The sequence below is a fragment of the Bos taurus genome, chromosome 13 (genome assembly GCF_002263795.3).
Source record: "Bos taurus isolate L1 Dominette 01449 registration number 42190680 breed Hereford chromosome 13, ARS-UCD2.0, whole genome shotgun sequence".
Lineage (NCBI taxonomy): Eukaryota > Metazoa > Chordata > Mammalia > Artiodactyla > Bovidae > Bos > Bos taurus.
This window is the reverse complement of record NC_037340.1, coordinates 64,494,396-64,509,665: the sequence shown is the minus strand read 5'-3', so window position 1 is coordinate 64,509,665 and position 15,270 is coordinate 64,494,396. Positions and strand designations below refer to the sequence as shown.

Sequence of the window (15,270 nt, the reverse complement as noted above, 5' to 3'; positions counted from 1 at the left end):
TGTCACCCTTTAAGTGCTGAAAGAGGTGTCAACCCACAGGAAAGTGAGAAAGATCTCAGAGTGCGATCGGAGACCAAAATAGCTGGGCTGAGCCGGAGAGAGATGCAGTGATCACAAGCAACACCGCGTGATTGGTCCGCAGGCCAGAAGGCGGGATTTTGGTTCGGGCGAAGCCTAAGCTGAGAAGCGGAAGCTGAGACGTCGAGCGGTAGTGGCAGGCAAAGGAGAGAGTGGAGAATAACAAGGAGAAAAAAAAGTGGCCTGGAGTGGGAAGGGAGCGGCAGACAGCAGAGGCGGTGGTGAGATTAGAAGTGTCAAAGGAGGTGGCCAGAAGCAGATCAACTGGCGTGCTGCCGTTTGCTCTTAGCAAACAGAGATGGCCATGGGGGAGGAGAGAGATGGATGGGCCAAGACAGGGTGTCTCCTGGGGGTGTTCAGGAGCCTCACACCTGGTTGGGCAAACCAGACTGTACAGGCACGGAGCAGGGGGATGATTAAGATCCGGTGTTTGGTCAGGAACACAGAGGGTGAGAAGGTAATATCAAAAAGGTCAGAGGCAAAGTCTACAAAGAAGGGACAGGCAGGAAGGTATCAAAATTGGAAGCATGGACTGGAATGAGAAACAATCAAAGCTCCTGATCAAAGAGATGGGGCAGCTGAGGTCATAATCTAGGGTGACAATGTAGGTCCAAGTCCAGTTCTAGAAGTTGCAGATGCAGTGAGCGCATGCTAAGTTGCTTTTGTGTCCGACTCTTTTCAACCCGATGGACTGTAGCCCGCCAGGCTCCTCTGTCCATGGGATTCTCCAGGCAAGAATACTGGAGTGGGTTGCCATGCCCTCCTCTAGGGGATCTTCCCGACCCAGGGATCAAACCAGGGTCTCCTGTGTCTTCTGCATTGGCAGGTGGATTCTTTACTGTTGAGCCATGGGGAAGCCCTGTAGATGCAGATAGACAGGGACAAGCTAGAGCATGACTGAGGAAGAGTGGTCAGGAAAGTGAGGCAGACATTCATAGGAACTGTAGCCCAGGAGGAAAGATGAGGGATGTTTAGGCTGGAGAAGGGAGGGCTGCAGGGGATAGGACTGTCTTTAAAAAGCCAAATGGCTGTGGATGAAGGAGATTTATTCTCGTTGGCACAGAGGGCCAAGCTAAGATCAGCACAGATCACAGGACATAGATCCAGACTCACAAAAATAAACTACTTTTTAATAGAGATGTTCTATTGCGTTGGCCAAAAAGTTCATTTGGGTTTTTCTATAACATCTTATGGAATTATAAATCGTACTATAATTATAGTAACCACAATAACGTTGTTTTAGTCGCTAAGTTGTGTCTGACTCTTTTGTGACCCCACCCCCACCCCCGCCATGGACTGTAGCCCACCAGGCTCCTTTGTCCATGAGATTTCCCAGGCAAGAATACTGGAGTGGGTTGCCATTTCCTTCTCCAGGGGATCTTCCAGAGTCAGGGATCGAACCTGAGTCTCCTACATGGCAGGCAGATTCTTTACCACTGAGCCACCAGGGAAGCCCCAAAATGACAACAGTTACTATTATTAGAACATTTATTATATACCTGGCACTGTACCAGGCACTCCAGACTGCAACAACCCCACAAGGTAGGAATTATGATCCCCAATCTGCAGATGAAGAAACTGAGGTTCAGAGAGGTTAAATAACTATCCAGAGCCACAAAGCTAATAAGTGGCAGGATTCAAACTCAAGTTTTACCTGAAACCAGGCATTTCATGCTATCAGGTCACTAGTCAAGTGTCCCGTTCCCCTTTCAGGACTTTCTGGACCTCACGCTCCTACAGAGCAATGCCTGATCTCAGATCACAGTATGCTCAATACCCTTTGGCTAGATTCCTATGCCAGGCTATGGCATCAAACCAGAAGCTTCTTATGACCCAGGTTTCCTCCCTCTCCTTGGCCCACATTGTCTTTTACCAAAGAACTATTGGCTCTGCCTCCTAAACATCAACTTTGTTTCCATCTATCTGTTCATTCAGTAAGTCTTTACTGAGGACCTACTTACTGAGGACCTCCATGTCCCAGGCATGTGGTCTGGGCTCTGGGATAGAACATCAGACAAAAACACCACTCTCTTTACTTTCTAGCTACAGTCTCACGGACGAGCCATGTCACAGTCAGTGCTATGAAAAATAAAGCAGGGTGAGGATATGGCGAGTATGGGACAGCTAGTTTATAGAGACTAGTCAGGGAACGTCTCTATGGAAGTCATGTGAGAGCAAGGGACCTGCAGGAGGCGAAGGAATTCCAGGAAGAGGGATCAGAAAGTGCAAATATCCTGAGGCAGCTTCAAAGTCTTCCCATCAAGAGCTTTCACGGGAGGGGGAGATGGGAGGTGTAAGTCAAACGGGGCAAAGTGTCAGTTACACAAGATGACTAGATCCTGGAGACATACTGTTCAGCATAGTGCCTATAGTTAACAATACAGTATTATACACTTAGAACATTTGCTAAAAGGGCAGCTCCTTAAATTCTTAGCAGAAGATGACGATGATGCTAATGCTGATGATAGAAATAAAGAGGGCAGGAAGAACCTTCCGGAAGTCATGGATTTGTTGATGGCATAGATTGTAGTGATGGTGTCACAGGTGTATACTTATCTCTAAACTCATTTAGTTGTATGCATTAAATATGTGCCACTTTTTGTATGTCAATTTTACCTCAATAAAGTGTTTTTTTTTTAATCGAGGCATCATGATATGGCTCCTGACTACCTCTGCAGCCTCTTTACCACTCCCCACCTAGCACTCCGTGTTCTAACACTTCCAGATTCTGACATACATAGTTCCTTCTATCTAGATCACACTCTTCCTTCTCTGGGGAAGCCTTCCTTGAACTCTCAACTCAGGAGTTCCACCTACATCCCTGGTCAGCGTTCATCCTTCTTATCACAATTCTTTTTTTTTCTTTAATTTTTTCAGTTATTTATGTATTGGCTGCGCTGGGTCTTTGTTGCTGTGCACGGGCTTTCTCTAGCTGCAGCCAGCAGGGGCTACTCTCTCGCGGTGGCGTGCAGGCTTCTCACTGATGTGGCTTCCCCTGTAGTTGAGCACAGGCTCTAGGGTGCCGGCTCAGTAGATATGGCGCATGGGCTTAGCTCCCCAAGGCATGGGATCTTCCTGGACTGGGGATCAAACTCATGTCTCCTGCATTGGCAGGCAGATTCTTAACCACTGGGCCACTAGAAGTCCACTTGTCGTCGTCGTCGTTGTTCAGTCACTCAGCTGTTTCTGATTCTTTGCAACCCCATGGACTGCAGCACGCCAGGCTTCCCTGTCCTTTACCATCTCCCAGACCTTGCTCAAACTCATGTCCATTGAGTCAGTGATGCCATCCAACCATCTCATCCTCTGTCAACCCTTCTCCTCTTGCCTTCACTCTTTCCCAGCATCAGGGTCTTTTCCAATAAGTCAGCTCTTCGCATCAGGTGGCCAAAGTATTGAAGCTTCAGCTTCACCATCCATCCTTCCAATGAATATTCAGGATTGATTTCCTTTCAGATTGACTGGTTGGATCTCCTTGCAGTCCAAGGGACTCTCAAGAGTCTTCTCAAGCACCACAGTTCAAAAGCATCAGTTCTTTGGTGCTCAGCCTTCTTTAAGGTCCAACTCTCATATCCATACATGACTACTGGAAAAACCATACATTTGACTATATGGACCTTTGTCAGCAAAGTAATGTCTCTGCTTTTTAATATGCTGTCTAGGTTTGTCATAGCTTTTCTTCCAAGGAACAAGTGTCTTCCTCATCACAATTCTTATCACATGGTATTGCAGTGCAATTGCTTGTCTCCTCTCCCAGACTACACAGTGCCCGAGGGCAGGGGCCATAATCTGTCTTCTTCACTGTGGTATCCTCACAGCTAGCACAGGGCCAGCAGAGACACCTATGTATTTGATGAAAACAACTTGAAGCACTCAGGGTGAGGATGAACGATCGCTGGTCAGAATTTGCTATAGAAGATTTTCTCCACTCCAGAAATATTGATATTTGGGGCCAGATAATTCTGTTGTTGGGGTCTGTCCTGTACATTGTAGGACACTGAGCAGCAGCCCTAGTTTTTAAAACAAGATGCCAGCAGCAGTCCCCCCCCCCCAAGCTGTGACAACCAGAAATGTCCCCATTGGCCTAAGAGTTCCCTCAATGGTGGGCAAAACTGTCCATGTTAAGAACTATTATAAAGGGATTCTTATATAGAATATTCTGGAATATTCTGTACTGCTTCTCTCAACCCTAAATTCTTCATTTTAAGGAAAGCAGTAGGCATTTGGTCAATAGCCTCCTAGAATGGGGCTCAGAAGGAGAGCTGCTTTCCTTGTGTGAGGAGGTGGACATGAACAGGCTCCTGGTGGGGTGTGGTGAGTGGTGAGGAGCGAGGCAGGTGGAGAGGACGTTTAGGGTTATGGTTAAGGGCATACGTTCTGAAGATACAAGACACTGGGGTCAAATCCTAATTCTCTGATTTACTTGTTACATGACCTTTGGCAAATTATTCAGCCTCTTTACTGCTCACGTCAAGCTCCATGTTCTTAGCATGTGCCCCATGGGGTGGTTGTGAAGATTAAATAACTAATAGGTGGTATGAAGTGCTCAGTAAAAGATAGCAGTAATAATGGCTGTTATTTTCCTGATAGGTGACAATTCCAAACCCCTCACTCCGCCGCTGCAGCCCCAAACACTGAGGCTGTGTTCCCTCACTGGACAGTCCTTGCACATCATGGTCTGTCAGCATCGCATCATCCAAGGAGCTTGTTAAAAATACATGTTACCAAGTGCAAACTTAGGCTTACAAAATCAGACCCTCTGAAGCTGGGAACTGGGAACCTGCATTTTTAAAATATGAGCACTGGGACTTCGCTTGCAAAGAAATAGAGGAAAACAACAGAATGGGAAAGACTAGAGATCTCTTCAAGAACATTAGAGATACCAAGGGGACATTTCATGCAAAGATGGGCTCGATAAAGGACAGAAATGGTATGGACCTAACAGAAGCAGAAGATATTAAGAAGAGGTGGCAAGAATACACAGAAGAACTGTACAAAAAAGATCTTCATGACCCAGATAATCACGATGGTGTGATCACTCATCTAGAGCCAGACATCCTGGAATGTGAAGTCAAGTGGGCCTTAGAAAGCATCACTACGAACAAAGCTAGTGGAGGTGATGGAATTCCAGTTGAGCTATTTCAAATCCTGAAAGATGATGCTGTGAAAGTGCTGCACTCAATATGCCAGCAAATTTGGAAAACTCAGCAGTGGCCACAGGACTCAAAAAGGTCAGTTTTCATTCCAATCCCAAAGAAAGGCAATGCCAAAGAATGCTCAAACTACCGCACAATTGCACTCATCTCACACACTAGTAAAGTAATGCTCAAAATTCTCCAAGCCAGGCTTCAGCAATACGTGAACCGTGAACTTCCAGATGTTCAAGCTGGTTTTAGAAAAGGCAGAGGAACTAGAGATCAAATTGCCAACATCCGCTGGATCATCGAAAAAGCAAGAGAGTTCCAGAAAAACATCTATTTCTACTTTATTGACTATGCCAAAGCCTTTGACTGTGTGGATCACAATCAACTGTGGAAAATTCTGAAAGAGATGGGAATACCAGACCACCTGACCTGCCTCTTGAGAAATCTGTACGCAGGTCAGGAAGCAACAGTTAGAACTGGACATGGAACAACAGACTGGTTCCAATAGGAAAAGGAGTACGTCAAGGCTGTATATTGTCACTCTGCTTATTTAACTTATATGCAGAGTACATCATGAGAAACGCTGGACTGGAAGAAACACAAGCTGGAATCAAGATTGCCAGGAGAAATATCAATAACCTCAGATATGCAGATGACACCACCCTTATGGCAGAAAGTGAAGAGGAACTAAAAAGCCTCTTGATGAAGGTGAAAGAGGAGAGTGAAAAAGTTGGCTTAAAAAAAAAAAAGAAAAGAAAAAGTTGGCTTAAAGCTCAACATTCAGAAAACGAAGATCATGGCATCACTTCATGGGAAATAGATGGGGAAACAGTGGAAACAGTGTCAGTCTTTATTTTTTTGGGCTCCAAAATCACTGCAGATGGAGACTGCAGCCATGAAATTAAAAGATGCTTACTCCTTGGAAGGAAAGTTATGACCAACCTAGATAGCATATTCAAAAGCAGAGACATTACTTTGTCAACAAAGGTCTGTCTAGTCAAGGCTATGATTTTTCCTGTGGTCATGTATGGATGTGAGAGTTGGACTGTGAAGAAGGCTGAGTGCCGAAGAATTGATGCTTTTGCACTGTGGTGTTGGAGAAGACTCTTGAGAGTCCCTTGGACTGCAAGGAGATCCAACCAGTCCATTCTGAAGGAGATCAGCCCTGGAATTTCTTTGGAAGGAATGATGCTAAAGCTGAAACTCCAGTACTTTGGTTACCTCATGCGAAGAGTTGACTCGTTGGAAAAGGCTCTGATGCTGGGAGGGATTGGGGGCAGGAGGAGAAGGGGACGACAGAGGATGAGATGGCTGGATGGCATCACTGACTCGATGGACGTGAGTCTGGGTGAACTCCGGAAGTTGGTGATGGACAGGGAGGCTTGGCGTGCTTCGATTCATGGGGTTGCAAAGAGTCGGACAGGACTGAGCGGCTGAACTGAAGTGAACTGGGACTTTGCTGGTAGTCCAATGGTTAAAATCCGCCTGCCAACGCAGGGGGCACGGGTTCGATCCCTGGTCTGGGAAGATCCCACGTGCCATAGAGAGACCAGGCCTGTGCGCTACCACTACTGAGCCCGCGCCCTAGAGCTTGTGCTCCACAAGAGAAGCTACTGCAATGAGCAGCCTGCTCACGGCAGCTAGAGAAAGGCTATACACAGCAGACGCAGCGCAACCAAAAATAATTTTTTTTTTTTTAAAAAGGGAGCACCTAAGGTGACTCTGTTGCCTACTAAAGTTTGAGAACCACTGCAGTAAGGACGGCTGGGAGTGATGACTTTGTGCCGTGAAGAATGAGCATGTTATGTTCAGTATCGCCTCTGATCTACTAAGACAGGAAGCATGTTGCCATTTCGGAAAGTCTTCTACTAAAGTTGGCTCAAGAGCCAGCCCTTGCCTTCTGTGCCTCAACTCTGCTCACATCCCTGGGTCCTTTACCTGCCTATCTCCCCAGCCAGCCCTGACATCTGCAAACAGTCCATCAGCAGCTACAACCCCAACACTGAGACTGTACTGTGTCGCTGTAGACTGGCATCAAGCGTGCCCTAAGATCTTCCTTTCCTTTTCATTGCTGTGTTAGCTCAGTCCTTACGAGTGGGTTTTGGTCTCAGTTTCCCTGCCTGGCACTCGGGTCCTAAACTGAGATTGCCAGGACCTGAATCTTTTTCTCAAGATCTTAGCTTTCTTGAAGGACAGGGAAGCCTGTTGTGGTGCAATGAGTTGGACATGACTTAGTGACTGAACAACAAAAAAGCATTTGGAAGGTCACAGCACACAGGAGGTGGTCTCTCAATGTTACTGTCTGTATTTTTGCTCCCACCCTCTCCAGTAATACATGGACCATCACCTGTGGTCTTTGCTGCTGGACCGAATCACTGTGTCTCTTTGGTGACTCCTCAGAGGTTAGCCTCATCACTGCGGCAATTCTCTGCAATTCCTGTCCCACCAAAATCCTGCTTCTTTCTCTGTCCACACTACTGAGGTCCCAGCCTTGCCGCTGAACCCATCTGTTCAGTTCAGTTCAGTTGCTCAGTTGTGTCCGATTCTTTGTGACCTGCGTGGCACTGCAGCATGCCAGGCTTCCCTGTCCATTACCAACTACCAAAGCCTGTTCAAACTCATGTCCATCGAGTTGGTGATGCCATCTAACCATTTCATCCTCTGTCGTCCCCTTCTCCTCCTGCCCTCAATCTTTCCCAGCATCAGGGTCTTTTCAAATGAGCCAGTTCTTCGCATCAGGTGGCCAAAGTATTGGAGTTTCAGCTTCAGCATCAGTCCCTCCAATGAATATTCAGGACTGATTTCCTTTAGGATGGACTGGTTGGATCTCCTTCCTGTCCAAGGGGACTTTCAAGAGTCTTCTCCAGCACCACAGTTCAAAAGCATCAATACTTCAGTGCTCAGCCTTCTTTATGGTTCAACTCTCACATCCATCCACGACTACTGGAAAAACCATATCTTTGACTAGACCAACCTTTGTTGGCAAAGTAATGTCTCTGCTTTTTAATATGCTGTCTAGGTTGGACATAGCTTTTCTTCCAAGGAGCAAGCATCTTTTAATTTCATGGCTGCAGTCACCATCCGCAGTGATTTTGGAGTCCCCCAAAATAAAGTCTCTCACTGTTGAAAAGAACCCATCTGAGTTATAACTGATTTTTTAAAACTTCAGACTTGAGGGCTTAACCATGCAGTTTATCTAGAAAATGCAGTCGTTGATAAATAATTTAAAGATTATCTAATTTAACATGCTTATTTTGCCAGACAGAAAAATTCAGCTGAGGGAGAAACGACTTATCCAAAATCACAGAGCAAGTTGGTGGAGGAGCTGCAAACAGCCTAATGGCCCTGCCTCCCAGGAGCATTCCTGCTGCCGTGCTACACCCTCCACACTAGCTCTGGTTTGCCTCCAAACGCTGTGTTGTTTTTTTTCCCCACTTACAGCCAGTCTAAAAAGGGCTCTCAGGATCGCCCACAACACCCAACTTAGCTTCTTGACAAACACCTTAATGGCGCAGCATTGCCTCTTGGCTGCCACCATCTCTTGAGTGGGTGGTAAGTGCACTAGCGGGAATTCCCTGGCGCTCTGTAGTGTCCTTGGCCCACTCCCAGGAGGCCACCACAAGCCAGAGAGTTGCCCTGCCCAGGGAGGTGGCACACTTGGGGTTTTGGGTCAGCCCTGGGATGTCTGAGTTTCCCAGTTCTGGGCAGGCCTCCTTCCAAGGCCAGGCGTATAGCCACGCACTCATTCACTCTCTGAGAAGCGAGGGCCCATGTCTTCCTTGTCCTTTCCAGTGCCTTCCTGTAAATCCACCGTGTTTTCTGTCCTCGGGCTTGACTTATTGATGAGTTTAGACAAGGGAAGAGGGTAGACAAAGACCGTGGTCAGGCCTTAGTTTCTCAACTGAAATGCAGACGGCTGAAGTAGACAACCTCTAAGTAATTATATAAGGTTCTATTACTTTAGGTTAATTAGATTGAGCATGGAGCAGATCCTCTGGTTCCTCACCGCCAGTCTTAAAGTCCGAGCTCCTCAGCCCAGCACTCACAAGCCTCACAGTCTGATGCCAGTGCACCCTAGCCTCTGACTTGTACGCCCCACCCTTCTACTGCTCACCCCACGGGCCCCTCCTCAAGCTACTGACCTACTTGTGTTGCCTGAACACAGCCTGTAAGTTCCTTTCTCTGTCTTTTTTCACTCCCTCTCCCTAGAAGGCCTTTCCTACATGGATACTGGTCACTCTCTGATGATCTATTAGGTATCCTTAGAAAGGCAACCTGAATGCCACTTCACCTGGGAGGACTATCCAGGGTTAAATGGATTTCCTCTGAGCTCCAGAGCTTCCTTGGTAGCTCAGTTGATAAAGAATCTGCCTGCAATGCAGGAGACCTGGGTTCGATCCCTGCTTGGGGAAGATCCCCTGGAGAAGGAAATGGTAACCTACTCCAGTATTCTTGCCTGGGAAATCCACTGGTCAGAGGAGCCTGGCAGGCTACAGTCCTTGGGGTCCCAAGAGTCAGTCATGACTTAGTGACTAAACCACCACCACCACCTCTGTGTTCCCATGTATACCTGTTGCTTACAGTGTCTTTCATAAATGGTGGTCTCCATGCCTGTCAGTGCCACTGAACTCTTATTCATGGAGCTTACTGGAGGGGGAGGTAGACATGCAGAGACGAAATGCTTTATTCCAATGGTGATAAGTAGAATGAGGGAAAAGGAGAAGGTGTTGGGAAAGAAAGCCAGTGACACGGGACTTCCCTGGTGGTCCAATGGCTAAGACTCTGTGCTCCCAATGCAGGGGGCCCAGGTTCAATCCCTGGTCAGGGAACTAGATCCCACATGCCACAACTAAAGATCCCACATACAGCAGCAAAGATCAAAGATCCTTCATTGCCACAATTAAGACCTGGTGTGGTTAAATAAATAAAATTATATATAAAAAAAGTAAGTATGTGACAGGAGATCTTGACCTCCTGGAGGATGTATCATCTCAGCTGAGACCTGTATACGAGCGAAAGAGGTCAAGGTGAAGGTCAAAGAATGAGCACTCCTGGAAAAGAATATCTTATTGAAATCCTGAATGGGAAGAAGCCTGCATATTAGGAAAAGAGAAAGAAGGCCAGGATAGCTGGAGATTACTGAAAACTGAAACTGTTAGTCACTCAGGCGTGTCCGACTCTTTGTGACCCCATGAGCTGTAGCCCACTAGGCTCCTCTGTCCATGGGATTTCCCATGCAAGAATACTGGAGTGGGTTGCCCTTTCCTTCTCCAGGGGATCTTCCGGACCCAGGGATTGAACCCAGGTCTCCTGCACTGCAGGCAGATTCTTTACTGTCTGAGCCACCACAGAAACCTAACCTCTCAGGGAGGTTACTGAGAAGCTGGTATAAAAGGGAGCAGAGAGCTAGGGAGGATTTGGTGATGCAGGGCCTCAGAGGCCTGGTGTTGGGTACAAGGGCTTCATGATACTGTTTGTTATACTTTCAACATGTGTTTGAAATTTTTCCATAATAAGAATGACGAGAACTGGCTGTTGTATAGCAATATTAGTTTAGCCTTTACCTTAAAAATCGTTTTTAGCAAAGTGAAAGTGGAAGTCACATATCAGATGTTTTTGTTTAAAAATTTTTTAAATTAAATATTGCAAGCATTCAGAAAGGCATAAAAATAGCTTTTCTTTTTTTAAAGCCTTGGATAATCACCTATTGGCTTTGTTAAATCTTGGCTTTGCCATATTTGCTTCAGATATAACTGGCCCCTGTGTAGATTTATTTTTAAAAGGTCACTCTGGCTGCCACGGGAAGAAGGATAAGAAGTGGGCAAGAGAGGCTGATCAGGTAGGAAGTTTCTGGAAGCCAGACGAGACAGGATGGAAGTTTAAAGTGGAGACAGTGGTGGTGGAGAGAAGCAGTTACAGGGACAATTGGTCCAGGAGGTGGACGTGCTAGGCTCACTGCTGGTTCTCCTGAGGCAGGTGAGGGGAAGATGAAGGGAAGGATACCTCTTTCTGGTCCATTGCTTTTGGAGCACAGAGAATGGTGTGCATGTGAGTGTTTGTGGTACAGAAGTGTTTTAAAATTATTGCTAACAAAGTTGTTAATAACCATGCTCTGTTTTCTCTACCTTGTTTCTTATAACAATGTGTCTGATCTTTGAGAAAATATTATCTTTTATAAACATGACTTTGCTGTTATCCCATAGGTCATCAAAGCCTAGTTCCAAATTGTCCTTTAAAATGAATGCCTGAGACTTCCCTGGTGGTCCAGTGGTTAAGACTCCTCACTCCAAATGCAGGGTTTGATCCCTGGTCAGGGAACTAGATCCTACCATGTTGCAACTAAAGATTCTGCATGCCCCAAATGAAGACTGAAGATCCCATGTGCTGCAACTAAGACCCAGTACAGTCAGATAAATAAATAAACACATTTAAAAAAAAAAATGAATGTATGAAGTAATGTGGAGAAGGCAATGGCACCCCACTCCAGTACGCTTGCCTGGAAAATTCCATGGACGGAGGAGCCTGGTAGGCTGCAGTCCATGGGGTCGCAAAGAGTCGGACACGACTGAGCGACTTCACTTTCACTTTTCACTTTGATGCACTGGAGAAGGAGATGGAAACCCACTCCAGTGTTCTTGCCTAGAGAATCCCAGGGACAGGGGAGCCTGGTGGGCTGCCGTCTATGGGGTCGCACAGAGTCGGACATGACTGAAGTGACTTAGCTGCAGCATGAAGTAATGATGAAGAAACACCAGGGAAAAACTTGAACAAAATCAATCCTGAGGTCCAGTGAAACCAAAAGATTTGTTCCAGAATCACTCCACTGGGGAAGGCCAGAACTGGGGTGCACAGCTTTTATCCACACACCAGAACAGGAACACAGACCTGGGTTGTGCTAAGGAAGCTGAAAGAGCCCAGCAGGGGCCAGCACCCAGCCCCACTTGGCCTTGGTGCCTCCACCCACTCAGCACGGCTCTGAGGCGCTGAGCAGGTCACTTCTCTGCTCAGAAACCTTTTATGACTCCCCTCAGCCTTTGGACAAAAGCCAATTTCACAATCTGCTCTTAGCCTCCCTTTCCAGACTTTTCTCAAACATTCTTACTGGAAACAGCAGTAAGTCAAGGCCTCAAGCACATCCAATTCTCCACCATGTCCTAAATATGCCCCACACTTCTGTGGAGCCTTGGCCATGTTTTCTCTCTCTGTGGACTCCCCCACTCACCATTCTTTGTCCTTGTCCTTCCTCAAAGTTTCATCTTTGATACAACCTTCTTTCTAGAACATTCCCTGACCTCCCCAACCACATCTCCTCCTGTTTTGGTGCTTGCCCAGACCTTGTTTAAACTTCTAGCACACATTCATCCTTCTTCAAAAAAGGTACTGACTTTTGCATGCCAACCACAATTTTTGTTTTCTACTTTTTAAAAAATTCATTTTTTAACTGGAGTATAATTGCTTTACAATGCTGTGTTAGTTTTTATGGTACAACAAAGTGAATCAGCTATATGTATATACATATTCCCTCCCTCTTGAGCCTCCCACCCTCCCAGGTCATCACAGAGACCCAGCTGAGGCCCTTGTGCTGAACAGCTGCTTCCCAGCGGCTACTTATTCTGCACGTGGTGTGTATGCGTCACTGCTACTTTTCCACTTGTCCCACCGTCTCCTTCCCCTGCCATGGACACAAGTCCGTTCTCTATGTTTGCGCTTTTATTCTTACCCTGCAAATAGGTTCATCTGTACCATTCCAACCACTCTGAAAAGAAGTTGGCCCAGGGGACTCCAGCAGTTAAGAATTCACCTTCCAATGCAGGGAACTCAGATTTGATCCCTGGTGAGGGAACTAGGATCTCACGTGCTAAAGCACAACTAGGTCTGCATGCAGCAAATACTGAGCCTACCTGCCTCAATTACGACCTGATGCAGCCATACATATACAAATATTAAAAAAAAAAAGTAGGTGGGGGACACAGATAATATAATCAATTAAAAAATATTTATCAAGTATCTAGAATGTGCCAGGCAGACACTGTGCTAGGTGTCATCGGCTGCAGTCTTCTTAAGAATTGGTTCCTCTGGTTTTGAGTCTAAACTCTACCATATCATAAAGCTAGATGTTTCCTAAGATTAACCTCTATGGTACTATTATAATTTACTTTTATTTGCTCTAAAACTATCTCCTTCAATGAGTGGAGTGGCTAAAGGCTACTCCAGAATATTGCAGAACAGGACAGTTTAGTATAGAGGGGAAAACACTCAGATCTGGGACAGAAAACCCTGTTTCTGGTCCTTGCTTTATTGTTTATTAGCTCCACGTAGGTCCCTGGACAACGTGTGGATAAGTCACATCTCTCTCTGAGTCTCCATTTGCTCCTCTATAAAATGAGGATGATATCTTCCCTGTCTACCTCATGGTGCTGTTGCCAGGATCAAATGGGGCCACATGCATGAAAACATCTGGAAAGTGCAAAGCACTGTAAGATACGAGGCTGTTAAAGTGACAGGAAAAAACACAGTCATAATAAGAGAAAATGAATGAAAGATACAGCAGATTAGACTCAAGTTAGGCAAAAGAAAGAACTTCCTCGTGGTGAAAAATTTTTCTGAATAGCTGCTTTTAGGGAAAGCGTTACACTTTCTATTTATTTGTTTAATTTTTGGCTGCACTGAGTGGCATGCAGGATCTTAATTCCCCAAGCAGGGATCGAACCCGTGGCCTATGCAGTGGGAGAACGGAGTCCTAGCCACTGGACCACCAGGGAAATCCCTGAGAAGTTATTTTTTTCAGACAAGAATGAAGATATATTGGAAGCTATTGATCACATTGAAATAAATTTTTGGCTTGGGAATTTGTTAGCGCTTCCCACCCCTAGACTTAGGTGGCTAGGTGGTATTCTGAGAATACAGAAGATGCAGGAGACATGAGTTCAATCCCTGGGTCAGGGAGATCCCCTGGAGGAGAAAATGGCAACCCACTGCTGTATTCTTGCCTGGAAAATTCCATGGACATAGGAGCCTGGTGGACTACACCCCAGGGGGTCGGTCACAAAGAATTGGACATGACTGAGCATGCACACGTACATATGCACCCCTAGACTCACTCAGGGCTCTAACTTTTCTTGACTACAGGTGCAAATTGAGAACTTTCTCCATCTGCCCAGAGCAGACTCTCAAAACCAGTTGAGAGAGCAGGACTCCATTAATCCCTGGGACCTGGAGTCACCTTCTGTGCTCATGTGGCCAGTGGTGATGGGTTTACCCCTTTCTGCCTATAGCGACCTTCCTCAGAATTAAATTGGAAGTTAGGAGGGCCAAAAATCTATTTGTGGGGCACTCAGCTAATAATAAGAGAAAGAGATGTTTTAAATAAACCAAATGCAGGAAGCCAGTTAGAGAATCAGTGGGACCACCCAAAGTGCAAAATATAAGAAAAAGACTCAAGAAAGCAAAGGAGAAAACAGATTGAATGAAACTGGCGGGGGGGGGGGGGGGGCTTTGTCTTTTGGTGATAAAAGATTGGAAATATGAAATCAAAGCCGAGGATAGTGAAAATGCTTTCAACTAAGAAGTCAGGAGACCAAGGAAAAGTTCTTCTTTAGGCTTAGTGACCTTGGGCAACTTACAGCAATTCAAGAAATACCTGTTAAGCACTGCTGTTTGCTTTCTTGGTGATCTCTAAGGTCATGGCCACCTCTTAATTCCTCTCTATTGTATGCCACTTCCACTAGATGACAGCCTACCTGAAGAGTTGTGAAAGAAGGGTATCATCCTAGAACCAGTGTCAAGAGGAATAACACTAATTTCACTGAAGGAAGGATAGGGAGGCAATGAATCTTATCCCTAAGAAGATTTTAGAAGGCATCCTGAGACCACAGGCCCGTGAGTGCCCATTTCAGATGCATGTAAGTCTTTGGCATACAGGATAAAGAGCAGAATTATGGGTTGCTTACTGAGTAATTAACCATGAGCACCGAGGGACTTCCCTGGTGGTCCAGTGGCTAAGACTTCACTTTCCAGTGCAGGGGGTGCAGGTTCCATCCCTGACTGG

General features: G+C 46.0%; 1 protein-coding gene and 1 non-coding gene across 2 annotated transcripts in view; one reads left to right on the top strand and one right to left on the bottom strand.

The window, feature by feature from the left end:
* MMP24 (matrix metallopeptidase 24) overlaps positions 1–15,270 on the bottom strand; it is a 70,300-nt gene that overhangs the window by 35,758 nt on the left and 19,272 nt on the right. The gene's annotated exons all lie outside the window — the stretch shown is intronic.
* Positions 9,979–10,051, top strand: TRNAG-CCC (transfer RNA glycine (anticodon CCC)). Its single transcript has one exon. It is a non-coding gene; the product is annotated as a tRNA-Gly (tRNA).